Source organism: Rousettus aegyptiacus, unplaced genomic scaffold (assembly GCF_014176215.1).
Source record: "Rousettus aegyptiacus isolate mRouAeg1 unplaced genomic scaffold, mRouAeg1.p scaffold_m13_p_9, whole genome shotgun sequence".
Classification (NCBI taxonomy): Eukaryota; Metazoa; Chordata; class Mammalia; order Chiroptera; family Pteropodidae; genus Rousettus; species Rousettus aegyptiacus.
Window position 1 is genome coordinate 49,684,931 of NW_023416312.1, and position 18,331 is coordinate 49,703,261.

General features: G+C 31.5%; 1 long non-coding RNA gene across 1 annotated transcript in view; it reads left to right on the plus strand.

Moving 5' to 3' along the window:
* The first annotated feature begins 1,167 nt into the window (after positions 1 to 1,167).
* Positions 1,168 to 18,331, plus strand: part of LOC107497196 — a 75,779-nt gene continuing 58,615 nt past the window's right edge. The window contains exon 1 of the long non-coding RNA XR_001593758.2: positions 1,168 to 1,274. This is a non-coding gene — a long non-coding RNA (uncharacterized LOC107497196). The remainder of the gene's footprint in view (positions 1,275 to 18,331) is intronic.

The following is an 18,331-nucleotide window of genomic DNA, read 5'->3' on the forward strand; positions in this document are numbered from 1 at the left end:
CACTATCAAAATAGTCTAAATGAGTGGTCCCCAACTTTTCAGGCACCAGAGACCAGGGCTCCTATGAAAATCTAATGCCTGATGATCTGAGGTGTAGCTGAGGCAGTGATGCTAGTGCTGGGGAGCAGCTGCAAATACAAATGAAGCTTTGCTTGCTCTCTCACTGCTTACCTCCTGCTATGCAGCCCTATTTCTAACAGTCCCTGACCAGTGCCAGTCTACACAGCCCGGGGGTTGGGGACACCTGGTCTAAATCAAACATGAGTGAGATTCTGGGTATTGTCCATCCTGGGACAAAATTTCTTTCCATCTGTGAATCTGCAAAACCAGAAAACAAGTTATCTGCTTCCAAAATGGAGAATTAAGGAGAAAATAAATGATCACAGGTTTCAAGTAAATATGAAACCCATCAAGGCAAATTCTATTAGATTTAAAGGCTTGAGAATAAGCCCTGGGCTTGCTAATTTGATGGCCCTGCTCTTTTGGCCCTCTGGGACAGCTCCATCTTCTTGACCTACCAGGGCTGCATTCCTTAAGCCCACAGAAATGGTAGCCCTGCACTCCTGGCCAAAAAATGTCCCATTGCTCCAAGGCCTATGCATCTATGGCTCTGTCTTTTGAGTCATTCTTTCTTCATTTCATGTCTCTATACTTTCCAATCTAGTCTATAGTATTTCTGCAGGTATAAAATTCTCAAAAACCTTGTTCTCTTGTGTAAGTCAAGTTTCAAGAAATCAGACAAGAGGGTCATTCACAGATCTTTCCTGGCTAACCACATCTCTATTTCTGGCTTCTACTGAAATGGTTGTTTAGATCCATGAGTCACATGACTCCACCCTTAGCACATGGTTGTACATGGTGGTTCATCCATACCCTTGGACCTATTTCCGGATCATCCTATCTGAATTGGCTGAAACTTTCCAAATCATAATATGTTGTTTCCTTTCTTCTCAATGCTTTCTTTCTCAATTTATGTCTTTTCTCTTACATTTTATTATAAGTGCAGTTTTAGTCAGCTCAGGTTGCCATAACGAAATATCATAGAATGTTTGGCTTAAAGAACAGAAATTTATTTTCTCACAGTTCTCAAAGCTGGGAAGTCCAAGATCAAGCTTTTGGCTGATTTGATTTTTGTGAGCGCTCTCTTCCTGTTTTCCAGATGGCTGCCTTCTCATTGTTTCCTCAAATGGCAATTAGAGAGATCCTGGTGTTTCTTTTTTTATAAAAGTACTGATTCCATCATGATGGCCTCATCCTCAAGACCGCATCTAAATGTAAGTATCTCTCAAAGGTTCAATCTCCAAATAACAACACATTGGGGATTAAGGCTTTGATATATGAATTTATGGGGACAAAATTTAATCCATAGCAAGCAGTGAGAAAAATCTTCCATATTCTTCTTGGGATTCTCCACAGCCAAATATCAAATTTCATCACTTGCAAATTCTACTTTTATACAAGTTTTCTGCCATTTTATAATAAGCATCACCTTTCCTATAGCATGCAGTAATATATTCCTCATTTATATTTAAAAATTCACCAGAAATACCTTATCATTCATATTTATAGCAACATTATGTTTATAATGATATATGTATTCTCTAATATGATATAAGTTGTCTCTGCAGCTCTTCTCCATTTATTTTCGTGCCCTTATCAGAAATGCTGTCAACATCCATATTTTTGCCACCAATCTCTCCAAGGCAGTCTAAGCACCCTCTATCAAGTGCCTCCATACTCTGGCAGCCTCTATTTATTATCCAGCTCTAAATTAACTTCTGCATTTTTAGCATTTTGTTACAGCAACACCCCTCTTCCATGTACTGAAATCTATATTATTAATATTTTTTGTGTTTTTTTCCTTTGCTTTAAACAATAAAAATTTATTATTTCACAGTTCTGGAGGCTAGAAGTCTAAAGTCAAGGTGTTGGTAGGGCCATGCTCCCTCTGAAACACATAGGGGAAAATCATTCCTTTCCTTTTCTACCTTTTGGTGGTTTGCTTACAATTCTTAGTGTTCCTTGGCTTGGCGCTTCTGTCACCAAATGTCATTCTCCTATCATGTGTCTGTCACCAAATGTCATTCTCACATCATGTGTATGTTCCTCTGTGTTTCTTCTCTTATCATAAGGACACCAGTAATATTAGATTAATATCCCATTCTACTACAATATGACTTAATCTTAACTAATCACATTAGAAATAATCTTATTTTCAAATAAGGTCACATTCCGAGATACTAGAAATTATACCTTCAACATATCTTTTTGGAAGACACAATTCAACCCAAAACACCAATTTTGCATTTCTCAAGTTTATTTTTTTTAAATATTTTGAAGTCATGAATATGGTGGAATTATGAAAGACTATACATTTTGTGTCTCTACTGAAATATTTTACTGAGATTCAAATTATAGGCAAGACTAAAATTTGTCAAAAGATTTTATAACATTTTATTAAAATAAAAAATAAAAATAGTTAATTAACTCAAGTAATAGTTAAATGCATTAGTTATATTATATTCTCTCAGAAAACAACAAAAAAAACAGCTCTAGGCAAATATTTAACTCTAACTGCTGGTTTATTTTTTGCCACATAAGATAATTCTGAAACTACTTTTTGTACACTATGGGACTGAAACAATACATCAACATATTTTGGATTATTGTAGCTAGGTTTCACATTGTGAGAGAAAAGAGTTTTTAACCAATATAGAAAAAGAAAATCGTAGAATCATCTCTGCTTGTTGTATTGGAAATGGAATTATCACTGGTTATCCACGGGATTTAAATATATGCATATATGTAGATATATAGAAAAAGATAGAAATTGTGGGTGTGTGTAGGCACATGTAAATGCATGCACACACACCCCACACACACACACACACGCACACACACATGGTTTAACTGGGTTCTTTGTTTAGAATCTCACAAGGCCTGGTCAGTTATTTGTAGTCTTAGGAAGAAAACATACTTCTTGGCTCATTTAATTTCTTGGTAAAATTCAGTTCCTTGTGACTAGGGGATCGAAATATCCATTTTCTTGACACATGGTACTCTTTGTCTTCAAGTCAACAAAGGATGTCAAGAACCTTTCACAATTTGAATAATAGTTATAGGTTCTGGAGATTAGAAAGTGAATGCCTTTGGGGGATCATACTGCCTATCACAAGCTTCTTGAAGAAAAACTGACTCCACGGCTGGGCAGGGACAATACAAAATGAGCCTAAAACATCTTCAGCTAAAAAGGTAAAAAAGTTTCTCAAAAAGTTAAATGTAGGGTTACCTTAAGACTCATTCTACTCCTAGGTATATGTCCAAAATAATTAAAAACATATGTTCTTACAAAAACATGTATACCGATATTTATAACAGTACTATTCATAATAGAAAATAAGTGAAAATGACCCCACTATATATCTATTCTTGTAAAGATAAACAAAATGTAGCATATGCATACAATTGATTATCATTTAGCTATAAAATGGAATGAAATACTATAACATGGATAAACCTTTAAAGCATTATACCAAGTGAAAGAAATCGAACACAAAGATGTGTCTGGATTTATGATATCATTTATATGAAATCTCCAGAATGAGCAAATCCATACAGAGTAGATTAATGGTTGTCAAATAATAAAAATAGGGGATATTAAAACTGACAGCTAAGAGATGTGTAGTTCTTTCTGGGGTGATGGAAATTAACTAGCATAAGAGAGTGGTCATGGTGGTGCAACATAAAAAATATACAAAAAAAAGAGACTGAATTGGCAAAATTTATGTTATATCAATTAAAAAATAAGTGTGTGCTCAAAGAATCATTAGAAAGACACAAGAACCATCTTAAGGGGGCTGCTCCCACTTGTTACATTGGGGATGCATTGAGTATTGAAAGAAATAATAATACTAAGGAATTTGTCCTTGCTATCTTACTTTAAATAAAGTAAGTACTCATGAGTCCACATTGATATAAATAAATTAATAAATAAATGAATGGAACCAAAAGTAAGTTCTCCCTAATAATAGCTAAAGGAACTATCGAATGTTGAATAAGTGATGAAATTGGAAAAAATCAGTGTTTCCTAGCCATTTTACTATTAATTAATTTAGTCAAACATAAATGATGATAAAACTAATGTCTAAAAATTTAAAAAGTAATAGTATATTTCTCTCATCTCAAAGTATATACCCACAAGTTAATTTTACAAAGAGTAAAATTTAAGCTTCACAGTGGGAAAATATGGCCTATATCATCTTATCCAAATAATCTAAATAAACTCTGTCAGCATTTGCCTTCTGATATAATGAATCAAAAATCCAGTGTGATGCTTAATTTTATGTCAACTTGACTAGACTTTGGTTCCCAGTTCTTTGATCAAACACCAGTCTAGATGTTGCTGTGAATATGTTTTTTAGATGTAATTAACATTAAAATAGTAGACTTTGAGTAAAGCAGATTATACTCCATACTATGGGTGGGCCTCATCTAATTAGTCAAAGGCCTTAAGAATAATGACTGAAGACCTCTAAAGAAAAAAAATTTATACCTCCAGACTGCAACATAAAAATTTGGCCTTCAAACTCAAAACTGCAATGTTAATTCTTGCCAGAATCTCTAACCTGCCACCCTTCCCTTAGGATTTCAAAGTTGCCAACCCCGACAATTGCATAATTATATGAGTCGATTTCTAAATTTAAACTAGCTATAGGTATTTGAGGAAATTTCTTATGTAAAATTACAAATACAAATATGTAAAATTACAAAAATGTGTCTCTGAATAACCCCTTGACCTCCAGTCTTCACACCACACATACTTTTATTTTTCCTGATGCTTCATAATAAAGTTTTTAGAAGAATTCTTATCAAGCTTTTGTTTGTTGTACTTCACTTCAGGGAGCTTTTCCCATCCTGACAGGAGATATTAAATTATTATATAAATGAACCACAGTAGCTGGAATTCTACATTTAGAAAATTGTACCATATATTACCATTACTCTAAACCCATATTTTTATTCTTCTGTTTCAGAGCTTTTGACTTTTAAGTTTATATTTTCAGTTTCCTAATTTGCTCTTAGACTTTGTTTTTGGTTTATTTAGTTCTTTTTAATACTAAATTATATAATCAAAAACAGCTATTAAATTATAATAAATATGCATGAAGCCAAAAAAATTGCCTCAGAGATCATAAGGGAAAACTTGCCAGATTCATAGGGATTATTAAGATGAAATGTAAGTTGAAATGTAAATATAGTAGGCCAATAATTTAATTATTATTAAATAATTGAAATTTATTCTTAATGAAAAATAAGTCCAAATCACGTTTAATATAACATTCATTCATCATATTGACATATTAAAGGCTTAAAAACATTTTCTGTTATGAGTGAGAAAATGCGTATTATACGTAGACCTGTATGTTGGAAAGACCTTTTAAAGACAATTTTGTAACATTTAAAAAGTACATAGCCTTTGATAAAGCAATTAATACATGGGAATTTCTTCTACAGATGCATGCAGACATGTATGCAATATATAAGTATACAGTTACATTTTATGTGTCATTGCTAATACTTGCTCAAGCTCAAGGAAAAGCTTAGATATTTTTCAATAGGATTATGAGTCAGCTTTGACAAATTCATACAGTAAAATATTATGCACCTATTAACGGGAAGTACATAGATTTATATGTTTTATTATATTCTGAAAGGGAAACATTTCTAAAATCAGTTGTTATGTGGAAATAAAAGTCATAAAAAGAATCAGTAATACATAAATTGTCATTTGTGTAAAGAAAACTATTAGGCTTGATGGTCGAAAATTTCAATGCATCTTAATCATAATGGTTGATACTAGCAGTGCTGACAATACATCATAATCTCTGATTATAATTATTTATGCTTATGTTCTTCAGGCAGAATGCAGATAAAAAAGAAGACGAATTTGCCAATAGCCTAAATTCAATCAAAGGCTGCACACTCTGAATTAAAGCACTTAATTATCATATTAAATAACAAGTTTAGCTAAACTTATATATATGAACCATGAGGATTTCTACTTAGATGTTTCAAGAGCATTGTTCATTGGAACTAAGTCAAGTAGTAGGATTTTCAACTATAAACCCAAATAAATGATCTTTTCTCTAATCATTGGTAGTATCAAATAAACCGAATAGTAAGGGATGCTCCTTAGAAAACAAATACATCTATATTTTTTTCATTTTGAATTTACCAATAATTAGAAAAGAACCGACAATAGTGATTAGCCCTTAGGCACACATATATTTTCTTATTCTAACATAAATATCTTGATATATTTTTTAAAAAACTATATTAAAGCATCTTCATATATGACAACTGTTGAGTTTTAAATGGTAGTAATTTAACATTATTCTAATCATTAGGTAAGGGTGTTATCAGCAGCACATTTTAAAATAACAATTCTAAAAATTAATTGATAAAAAATAAAACCTAACAAAATAAACAAACAAACACAGAAACAAATGTCTAGCCAAATTTAATTTTTTGTCTTTTAGTCTGTGGTTGTTTTATGACTGTCTATTCAAGCAATATTAATTGTTTCATCTATTGACTGGGAAAATATTTCAGCTGATAAATTAGAATGCATTAAATTTTTATTTTGACTACATTTAATATTTCAAATTATTTTAATATAATGGCTTGTAGAAAACAAATGTGAAATGCCACTTCTTTAGTCCATCACACCAATTTAGACACATATGTTGTGAATTATTTTTAATTCAGAAGAAAATACAGAAATAACTTATTTACATTATATTGTAGTTTCTTGAGGCTAGAAACTTAAAATATGCAAAATTCAAAAATGTGTAATTAAAGTGAATAGGTAGTACTCTAAATCAAAAACTACTAGGAAAAAAAATCCATTGAAAGTTGGGACTAGTTGCAGCAGTTGGTACAGAGTTTGCGCTACTTTAATGATGGCTGCATCCAATCTTCCTACTTGGGCGAGCAGAACACATTTTCATTTATGCATTTAAGCGGAAATGAAAAAGAAAAGCAAACTGTAATTGAATACCACATTGGTAAATAAAGCATCCACATGTGTAAGTTTCCAGCTGTCCATATCTCACATCTAATACAGAGAGAATAAGCTCCATAGTTCCTTGAAGTAAGGCCTCTTTTAACTGAATCATCTACTTGAAAGATAGTACAATGTGCGAGATCACTTCCAGGACTATAAATGGGGCAAAAATGTACCAAGGCAATCATCAATTTACTCAATGTTCATATTAAAAACAAAATAAGTTATATCTGTTACTTTTTCAGGGTAGTAGTCTATTCAAATATTTAGTGAAGAAAAAAAAAGGCTGTTTAACCCAACATATCTACAAGATTATATATTCCTGACAAATTTCCTCTTCCGTTTTCACACTGACATCAATTCCTATGCCTAAAAATCAAGTCCAATATGAGATTAAAGATAGAGAAAAAGGTTTTTTAAAAAAGAACTTCTGTTGTTAAATATCGGAAAAGTAACTTCAAGATTTGAAGCACAAGGTAAATAAAATGCCATTAACTCATGAACATTTGAAAATTTAAATCTACTTTGTTTAGCCAGTATGTGTGATGAAGGAAGCTGATTTTGAAAAGGAAAGTTTTAAAAAGACTTTTCAAAGACACACAATAGCATGGATTGCCCTCGTACTCTATATTACTGAACATTGTAGCTGAAAGGCAAACCCGATGATTGTCTATAGATATTGTTGGCCAGTATAACCAAAAATGTTCTGCATTCTGAGTGATAAAGTAAGGTCAGCTCAGTTCTTTGACAATAAACAATAGAATTGGACATTAGGTTGCAAGTTCAGATCACATGTCAATAAGTATAACAATGTTTGTTCTGAAGAGGGCTCAAAATAATGCTTTAAATGAATGAAAAGAGCATATAGGAAATGGTTTTGAGCTGTGGTCAATGACCTCAAATAAAAAAGTTTATAATTTGGAATTGTAGAAGAGGAAAATATGGCCAGCTTTGTGAGAAATAAAAACTTCTTTGGAAATAAAAAAAATAATAATTTTAATCAATCGGTTTTATTTATTTTGAAAAAAAAGAAAGGCCAAATATCAGTAAGCGATACCGAGTTTCATATGTGTGAAAATTGGTGAGAATATTTATGAGTTAATCTCTATATCTCTGGAATAATAAACATGCAGAAATGAGCTAAGGGAAGCTTGGTTTAATTTGATGTCTGAGGAAGAATTTTTAGCTACCTATGTAATGAACACCTGAATGATACTTTGGAATCTTCGTATTTGAAAATCTTCAGTGAAATAATGCTCAGCTATTTAATATAGAGGTATATTAACCTGACATAGACCAGATTACTATAGAAATGCTTTTAAGTTTCATTAATACGAGAATGGAAAAATTAAGTTTTCATGGAAATGCTTTAGGTAATATGGTCATTTTAACTATGTTGATTGTTCTGATCTAAGAACACAAAATATCTTTCCATTTCTTTGTATCTTCTTCGATTTCTTTTAATAGGGTCTTGTAGTTTTCATCATGTAGACCATTCACATGTTTCATTAAATTTATTCTTGCGTATTTTATTCTTTTTGTTGCAATTGCAAAAGGGATAATTTTTTTCCACTTCTTTTTCTGACACTTCATTATTAGAGTATAGGAACCCTATGGATTTTTTTAACAGTAATTTTGTATCCAGAGACATTACTGTATTTGCTTATTGTTTCAAGTAGTGTTCTTGTGGAGTCTTTGGGGTTTTCTATATAGAGAATCATGTCATCTGCAAATAGTGACAATTTGACTTCTTCATTTCTTATTTGGATGCCTTTTATATCATTCTCTTGCCTGATTGCACTTGCTAGGACCTCAAATGTTACATTGGATAACAGTGGTGATACTGAAAAGCCTTGCCTTGTTCCTGATCTTAGAGGGTAGGTTTTCAGTTTTTCACCATTAAGTATAATTTTGGCTGAAGGTTTGTCATATATGGCCATTATTATGTTAAGGTACTTTCCTTCTATATCAATTTTGTGAAGTGTTTTGATCATAAATGGATGCTGTATCTTGTTGAAGGTTTTTTCTGCATCAATTGATATGATCATATGATTCTTATTTTTTTTATTTGTTTATGTGGTGTATCACATTAATCGATTTCCATATGTTGAACTATCCCTATGCCCCCAGGATGAAGCCCACCTGATCATGGTGTATACTCTTTTTAATATGTTGCTATATTCAGCTGGCAAGGATCTTATTTAGGATTTTTTGAATCTGTGTCCATGAGAGATATCAGTCTGCAGTTTTCTTTTTTGTGTGTGTTATCTTAATCAGGTTTTGATATCAGAGTATTATTAGCTTCATAATATGAGTTGGGAAGTATTGCCTCCTCTTCATTTTTTGGAAGCATTTGAGGAGAATAGGTATTAAATCTTCTTGGAATATTTGGTAGAATTCACTGGTGGAGCCATCTCATCCTGGACATTGATTTTTTGGTAGGTTTTTGATGATTGTTTCAATTTCCATACTGCTGATTAGTCTTTTTAGATTTTCCAGTTCTTTTTGATTCAGTCTAGGAAGGTTGTATTTTTCTAAGTACTGGTCCATTTCTTCTAGGTTATTAAATTTGGTGTTATATACTTTTTTATAGTATTCTTGCATGATTCTTTGTATTTCTACAATGTCAGTCGTAATTTCCTGTCTTTCATCCCTAATTTTATTTATTTGTTTCCTTTCTCCTTTTTCTTTAGTGAGTCTAGCCAAGGGTTTGTCAATTTTATTAACCTTCTCCAAGAACCAGCTCTTTGTTGTATTTGGTTTTTTTTTCTTTTTTTTGTTTGTTTGTTTTCAATTTCATTTATTTCTGCTTTAATTTTGACGCTTTCCTTCCTTCTGCTAACTATAGGCTTCATTCGTTGTTCCTTTTCTAATTTTTTAAGATGAAGCATTGGGTTGTTTATTTGGGCTCATTCTTGTTTTGGGAGATAGGCCTGTAATGATATGAACTTTCCTCTTATGACCGCTTTTGCCATATCTTACAAGTTTTGATATGTTGTATTATCATTATCATTTGTTTCTATGTATCTCTTGATCTCTGTTTTTATTTCTTCTGTGACCCAGTTATTCTGCAGTAGCATATTGTTTAATCTCCATGTATTTGTGGTTCTTACTGATTTCTTTTTGCAGTTGATCTCTAGTTTAAAGCATCATGATCATAGAATATGGTTAATATATTTTTAACCCTCTTAAAATAACAGTCAATCCTTGAGAATGTTTCATGTGCACTAGAGGAGAATGTATAAACAGCTGTTTTGGGATGGAAAGCTCTGTTAATGTCAATTATGTCCAGTTGCTCTGATATGTCATTTAAGGAATTTATTTTCTTATTGATTTTTGTTTGGATGATCTGTCCATAACTGACAGTTAGGTATTTACATCCCCTACTTATGATAGTGTTTTGTTTTGTTCCTCTCTTTAATTTTGTTAGTAATTGCTTTTCATATTTCAAGGCTCCCTGTTTGGGAGCATAAATATTAATAAATGTTATATCTTCTTGGTGCAAGATTCCCTTTATCATTGTGAAGTGTCTCTCAGTATCTTTCTTTACCTTTTTTATTCTGAAGTCTATTTTGTCTGATGTTAGTACCGCTATTCCCATTTCTCTCTGAATGCCATTTGCTTGAAATAACATTTTCCACCCATTCATTTTGAGTCTATCTTTGTCTTTGGAACTGAGATGTGTCTTCTGGAGGCAGCATATTATTGGGTTTTGTTTTTTGATCCATTCTGCAACTCTGTATCTTTTTATCGGTGAGTTCAGTCCATATGCATTTAGTGTGATTATTGAAATATGAGGTTTTCTTATAGCCATTTTATTTTTTGCTTTCTGGTAGCTCAGTGTTTCCATTGTTTCTTTGTCCTTGTGTTTCTGTTTTCTTTATTTTGGTTGGCTTTTGTGGGTTTTGCCTCTGGTTCTTATTGTTTTATGTTATATATTTCAGTTCTGAATTTTTGGTGTGTGGTTATCTTTATGAATATATAAAGGATAGTTTTATATATATATGTATATATACACATACACATACACATACACATATATATGTATATATATGTGTGTGTGTATACATATATTTTCTTATATATATATTTTGTCTTATATATATATAAGAAAATATATATATATACACACACACATATATATACACAGTCATATATTTTCTTCTGCGTGTGCCTTATCTCTTTTTCCCTTTGTGAATTTGGATCTTTGAATCCTCTCCTTTTCAGTCATTGTCATCTCAATTTGTTCCTATACATGTTGAACGTTCATTACTATCTTGCTATAGCAATTCTCTTGTTATCATTTAAGTTTATATTGCCCTTTTCTTAGTAAGGGTTGCACTCCTCTGCTTCTATTTGCCCGATAGTTACTTTACTCCTAATTATGTATTTTTGTTGTTGTTATTATTTTGTTTTAAACGAGCTGACACCTTTCAGCATTTCCTGTAGTGTAGGGCTCGTCTAACTGTGATTCCCTCAATTTTTGTACATATGGAAAGGTCTTTATTTCTCCTTCATATCTAAAGGAGAGCTTAGCTGGATACTTTATTCTAGGCTGGTAGTCCCTTTCACTTAATAGTTTAAATATTTAATTCCATTCTTTTCTGGCTTGTAAGGTTTGCGTTGAGAAGTCTCATGGTAATCTAATGGGTTTTCTTTTATAAGTTACCATCTATTTTTCCCTGGCTGCCTTGAGAATTCTGTCTTTGTCGATTTTTGGTAACTAATACAATATGTCTCGGTGAAGACCTTTTTAGATTGACATAATTGGGTGTTCTGTTGACTTCTTGAATTCCAAGCTCTAGTTCATTCCTTAGATTAGGGAAATTCTTGTCCACTATTTGTCTGAAAATGCTTTCTAATCCCTGCGTCTTTTCCTTATATTTGGTAATGCCCATTAATCTTATGTTTCCTCTCCTGATGGTATCAGCTTGTTCTTGTATTTCTCTTTCATTATTTTTCATTCTTCGGTTTCTCTCTTCTTCCTTTTGATTTATTTCTAGATTTGTGTCTTCGACATCATTGATCCTTTCCTCCATTTGGTTGATTCTATTTCCCAAGCCTGCTATTTCATTTTTCAAGTCTTACAGTGTGTTCTTCATTTCCAGAAGTTATATTTGGTTCCCCTTGAGGTTTTCAATCTCCTTGCTCTGCACATCTAGCTATTTTTTTTAAGTCCCAAAATTATTGATATGATTTGTTTTGGATCTTATTGAGTTTTTTCAGAAGTACCATTCTGAAGTCTCTATCATTTAAGTTGCATATTTCTGTGTCCGTAAGTATATTTTCTGTAGATTTTTCTCTTTCTTTCTAAGATGCCTTTTCATCTTGGTTGTTCATATTGTTTAATGGACCATTTCTCCACCTGGGCCTTAATGGAAGTGTATTCTGCTGTTTTTCCAGAAAGAAGGAGCTTTTCTTTTGGTTTCCAGTAGGTGGCATCTAAGTCTCTTGGATCCCTGCTTTATATAAAGCGTAAATGTCTTTTTTGTTTTCTTGTACATACTTAATCACATTTTCTACTCTCAGTTTCAATCACTGTCAGTGTTAGCAACAGTTTCAGTAGTGTTTGCTCAGATTCCCCTGGGGCTCTGTGGTGATCAGTCTTGGAGGGCATGTGGGAGGGGCCCTCCGGGTTGGGGGTTGGGGCCTTGGTTTTGCCACCAGGTCTGGTAAAAATCAACTGTTGTTCCTCTGCATTCCCATCCCACTATTCTGATTTCTGCCCTGATGACTGTGGATCCTTCTGCCAGCTGCTAGAAGTTCTAGCACTTCCAGGCAGTCTGATCAGGGAAGTTTCTGTACCTTCATCCCTCCCCCTCCTTCTGCAAGGAGCTCCAGCAGCTGTGAGAGGAAGTATTTTTATTATTCCCAGTCCACCATCTGATACTCAGGGTTCTGACCTGTGGTAACTCTTATGCACAGATCCCTCACTCAGACATGCTGGTGTGCAGTTTGAGTGTTTTTTGGTTGAGTTTTAGATAATCAGCTTATATTGTTGTTTCAAGTGGAGAGATCTGAGGGTGTCTCTCACTCTGCCATGTTTCCGAAGGATCTCCTATTTGCATCACTTTTGATTAGAGTAAAGCTGAAATGATACAAAAATGCACAAATAAAAATCATTCTAATGGAGAAAAATTTAATTTCATACTCATATAAATAATGAGAGGTAACCAGTTCTGAAATATATGACAGATTTATTCTGTCATCTTGAGATATACATACATAATATACTACATATGCATATATAGGTATACTTAATATATATATATGTACTATCAACTACCTAGTTTTTTTGAAAACTGAATAAGAGATCTAACTGTGATAAATTCATTATGAGCACATTCATGTATATAGCTTTACCCTATGAAGAATAAAGCCACAGAAAATGATTTTAATTTTATACCAAAAATTTGGGTGAACTTTGCCAACTTTGTGGAGATTTTCCAAGTAATTTCACTAAGATTAAGCATTCCTTATTTTTGAAGACATTGTAGAAAACTATAACAATAAGAAAACTTTTTAAAATTTTTTCAGATAAATTATATTATAGATGGCATTGTTTTAAGGTCTGACACCACCAGTTATTACCAGTGGTTTTCAAGAATGTGTAAGTTTTTCTTCCATGTATATATGTTTTAAACTTTTATCAATGTTACAGTTGATATGTCAGCTTCCTAAATATAAGTTTGTATTTGGAAACATCCAAAATATTTGTTATAAAAATAAATTTCACAGTTGTAAAAATACTTTTATTGTATTTACTAAGTCAGTTTTATGAAGCCAGCGTTTTAGCAAATGGGACAAGCATGAAGCAAAAAGCATGGAGATATTAATGATTTACTGAAAAAGTCAAGTGAAAATTCCACATGAGGGCTTGTAGAATAAACAAGTCCCTTAAAATTGTACTATAACTTAAATTTAAAATTAATATTTAAAATTTAACATTCGCATCACATTTTATATCAGACCTCTCTTGATACTATCTGATTGATACTGCCTGGGTTGAATTTTAAGATAATTGTTTCTTACTGTAGACCTGATTCTATCAAACTTTGTGACAGCAACACATATCCAAATCACCAAAAAAAAAAAAAATCAAGTATTAGGAGGTTGTACATTTCCATTGAGAAGTAAAAATGTTGTTTTATAAAAACAATATAGCAATTTCATTTTAGTAAATGTGACATGTGAATTGGAAACAGGATCATTTTCATATAATGTAATTATTGAAATATTTTTGCGATTCAATTAAAACAATTTTAATCAGTTAGATATGAATTTATTTGTCAACATATAGATCAGTGTTAACTATAGCTGGTTTTTATTATACTTTAAAAGAAATATATATATATATATAGTTGTGCTCATTATTACTGATAGATAAAATTAATATCACTACCCAACAATATTAGGTTTTGAAAATAAAGTATTGATAGAGAATACAGATAAGAGTATAGTATCTTTTTCTAATGAGACTTTCTTTATTAAGAGAGTTATAAGAAGGATACATATTAAATTATCCCATATTTTAGTGCACTTATTTATCCAAAACACCTATTAAAAATAATATTTTAGGATATGTAGCTTTTGTTGTCCAAGTTTCTTTTTTTTAAAGTTTATTTTATGATTTTTGAAAGTGAATTCTAAAGTAAGTGATTCATTTTTAAATTAAAATTATTGGGGTGAGATTGGTTAATAAAAGCAAATAGATTTCAAGAGTACAATTCAATAATACATCATATGTATATTGCATTGTGTGTTTACCACCGAAATTAAATCTCCTTCTGTCATCAAATATTAGATACTCCAGTCTAACTCCTCCATGCTCCCCTTCCCTCTGGTAACCACTGATTCACTGTCTGTGTCCATGAACTTTTGTTTATTTGTCTTGTTCATTTGTTGCCTTTGGTTGTATATCCTACATATGAATAAAATCATGTGATTCTCAACGTTTTCTGTCTGACTTATTTCACTTAGACTGATAATCTCAAGATCCATCCATCTTGTTGCAAATGGCAGTATGTAATCTTTTCTTATGGCTGAGTAATATTCTATTGTATATATGTACATCTTCTTTATTTAATCACCTGTCAAAGGATACTTTGGTTGTTTTCAAAAATAATATTTTAGTATTATTTTAATGACAGTGGATGTTTGTGTATAAGTGAAACTTGTTATAAATTTATTCCATTTTGACCATTTTTAATCAACAACCTTTTTATAACATTGGCTAACAGGAGGCAGTACAGTGTAGTGATCAAACTTTTGGACTGAGAAATTATGCTGCCAATGTTTGAATTCTACCTTCTAGTTTCCAGATATTTATGAGAAGATTACTTACCTCAAGGTTCTTAAAACAGTGATTATGACTCTCAGAAAACCTCTGGTACATTTAAATATCTCAATATTTATGTTCCTGGTCATCTTTTATAAAATTTATCATGTATATCCCAAAAGAAAAAGTGTAATTATATTAAGCTAGCTCATAAAGAAGTAAATATAAGCTGTGGAATTGTGGGCTGATAGGCCTCTCTCTTAGGCAGCAGAATGAGACAGAATATCTTATCATCCTCTGCCATTGCTGTTACACCGGCAAGAAACTCACCAAGAAAATTATGTTTCTCTCTTGTTAAAATGATGATGACTAATACCTCTGACTGCTCATAGAAAATTAGATAACATTAACATCTTCATTTCCATTATGCTATATGCACCAACCATGCTTTGCTTGGAGTGGAAAAAAAATGGAACTCCCAATTCCACTCTTGGCCTGCCTGAGGACTCTTCCCTTCTTCCCCTCAGAGTTGAAGTGGTTACAAGGTGATTTTGCAAATTGTTTGTGCTTTTGTTCATACTTTGGGAATTTGAGTGTCCATGAAAAGTCGACACAACTACATAGAAAAAAAATATGTTGTCCTCTAAGTTCTATTTTTGGAAATTGATAATTAACCTTTAATTAAATTAACAAAACCTGCTGTATTAGAGATTAGGGAAATCAATGAAAAAAAAAACTCCCTCTATTCTCAAGGAGCATTCTTAGGTTGGAAATACAGACTAAGAAATCTTTGACTACAATTGAGTGATAAATCAATATCAGATAAAAATGTGTAACTGAAATGAAACTAAACTGCATACCTGTACCTTAAAGAGAAAAAGAGCAAGGAATAGTAACACCAAGGTGAATTTGCATATGGATCTCTGTTAGATGGGTGAGTTGAAAGAACTACGTGAGGAGTGGGGCATAGAAATTCCAACTATTTGGCAACAAGGTATTTAGAAAGGTATGTAAAAACATTGTTAAAAAGGCACAATTATTATTACTATAGTAGTGATGTATAATTTTTTTGCCCACACTTGTAATAGAGAAGATGATACACAGAAAGCTATAGAGAATGACTTATATTTCCTATAGTGGACAATCTTCCCCTCAGTCTAAAGGGTTTTAAGTACATATCTATCTCTTAATTGTCTAAGCAGATAGAAATTGCCTCATTAGGACAACAAACTTTGTTGAAATTATAACAGTAAAGAAGAAGATTAAGTAACATCATCTGAGACCCACAAACAGTTGAATTTATTGCTCGCATAACAAAGATTTTGAAAGGAATAATCTGAAAGTCTTCAAAGTCCAGTTTTCTATGATAAAATAACACAGTTCAAGTGTAATACAAATTTAGCCACACACACATACACGATGTGATCCTTGATATCTCGAAGGTGGAAATTTATTATTTAGGAATTCAAAGATTTTTAATTCTAAGATAGTCAAAATTAGATTTTTAAAAACAAATTATAAAACTAAAATTTATAGCATATTTAATACATAAGAGGCACTGTGTTAACACTTTGATACTTCACTTAACCTTCATGGCAACACTGTGATATTATTATTGTTATCATTGCTATTAATATTCCAATTTTATAGATGACGTTACTGAAATACAGATAATTTAAGTAATTTGCCCAGGGTCTCATAGTTAATATATACCTGCTCTTAATCATTCTGCTATACAAATAAACTCTAAACTTATGAAATAGACTTCATTATATTTAAGCTAAGTAAACAATATAATACTTTGTGTTCTTTTCCACCAATTTACCCAAGCAGTTGAATAGAGAGGTGACTATAGAATATATATCCCTGGGAATGTTTAATATTTTGTTTTGGAAAACAATACCAGTATTCATTGCTTAAATAGTTAAGCATCATTTAAACAGATGCTTAGAAAATTGTTTTAGTTTTAACAGACCACAATAATTAAGATGTCCCACAAACATAATTTAACCCAGTTCATATTCTGCTAGAAAAAAATAATAATTTAGCATACATCTGGAAATCTAGCCTAACTATTAAATTAGTTGTCCAATATTTGGGTGCAGTTTTTAGTCACACTTAAGGAGAACATAAGTCTTAGTTCTAAAAGTTCTGCTACTTCCTCTTCATTAGTCTCTATACAGGTCACATAATGCCTCTTTGACTAGGTTTCATATGTTCAGAAATGAAAATTAATCCCTTTCCCACTTTATAAAAATGTTATAAACATTGAGATATATGAAAATTATATTTGTTCAGTGATTTTGAAAACATGATGATGCATGCATAATGGACTTTATAATAATCATTTCTGTATTATTCTTAACATTTAAACAGTGAAAACAATGATAATTATAAAAATGTTTCACATTATACTATTACGTCAAAAAAATTTCTACATCCTCTTGTATTTAATTTTAGCAAAATTATTTATATCAGATGTGGGATAGAGAATCTAGAAATCTCAGTCACTGATCAATCCAAAACCATTCAAATAAAGATCTCTGAATTTGTGATTATAAAGACATCATTATAAAAGAGGCATAACAGACTTGTAGAATATTATTAGCATCTCTGTATTTATTTTTTTATACACAAACAGCATAAAGTGTTTGATTTCATTGTTTCCTTTTTCACTGAATATTGAAAATATTCAATATACTTAGCTCAAATGATTTTTTTAGGATAGAAATATATTGTTTTCTGAGTTAGAGAAAAGAAACAGTGCAAAGAAAAGGATAATATAAAATTTTATAGTTTGATTCTATTTTGAAATTTCAGCAACAATGAAGATTAATATAAATATATTAATATTAATTAAGACCAAATTCATCTAGCAAAAGACAGATAATGATATTGGTACATTAATTTTACATTTCTGACTCAGTAATAATGTCTCAGTTAGAATTATTACTAGTTACAACCACAAGTTCATATAATACATAAAA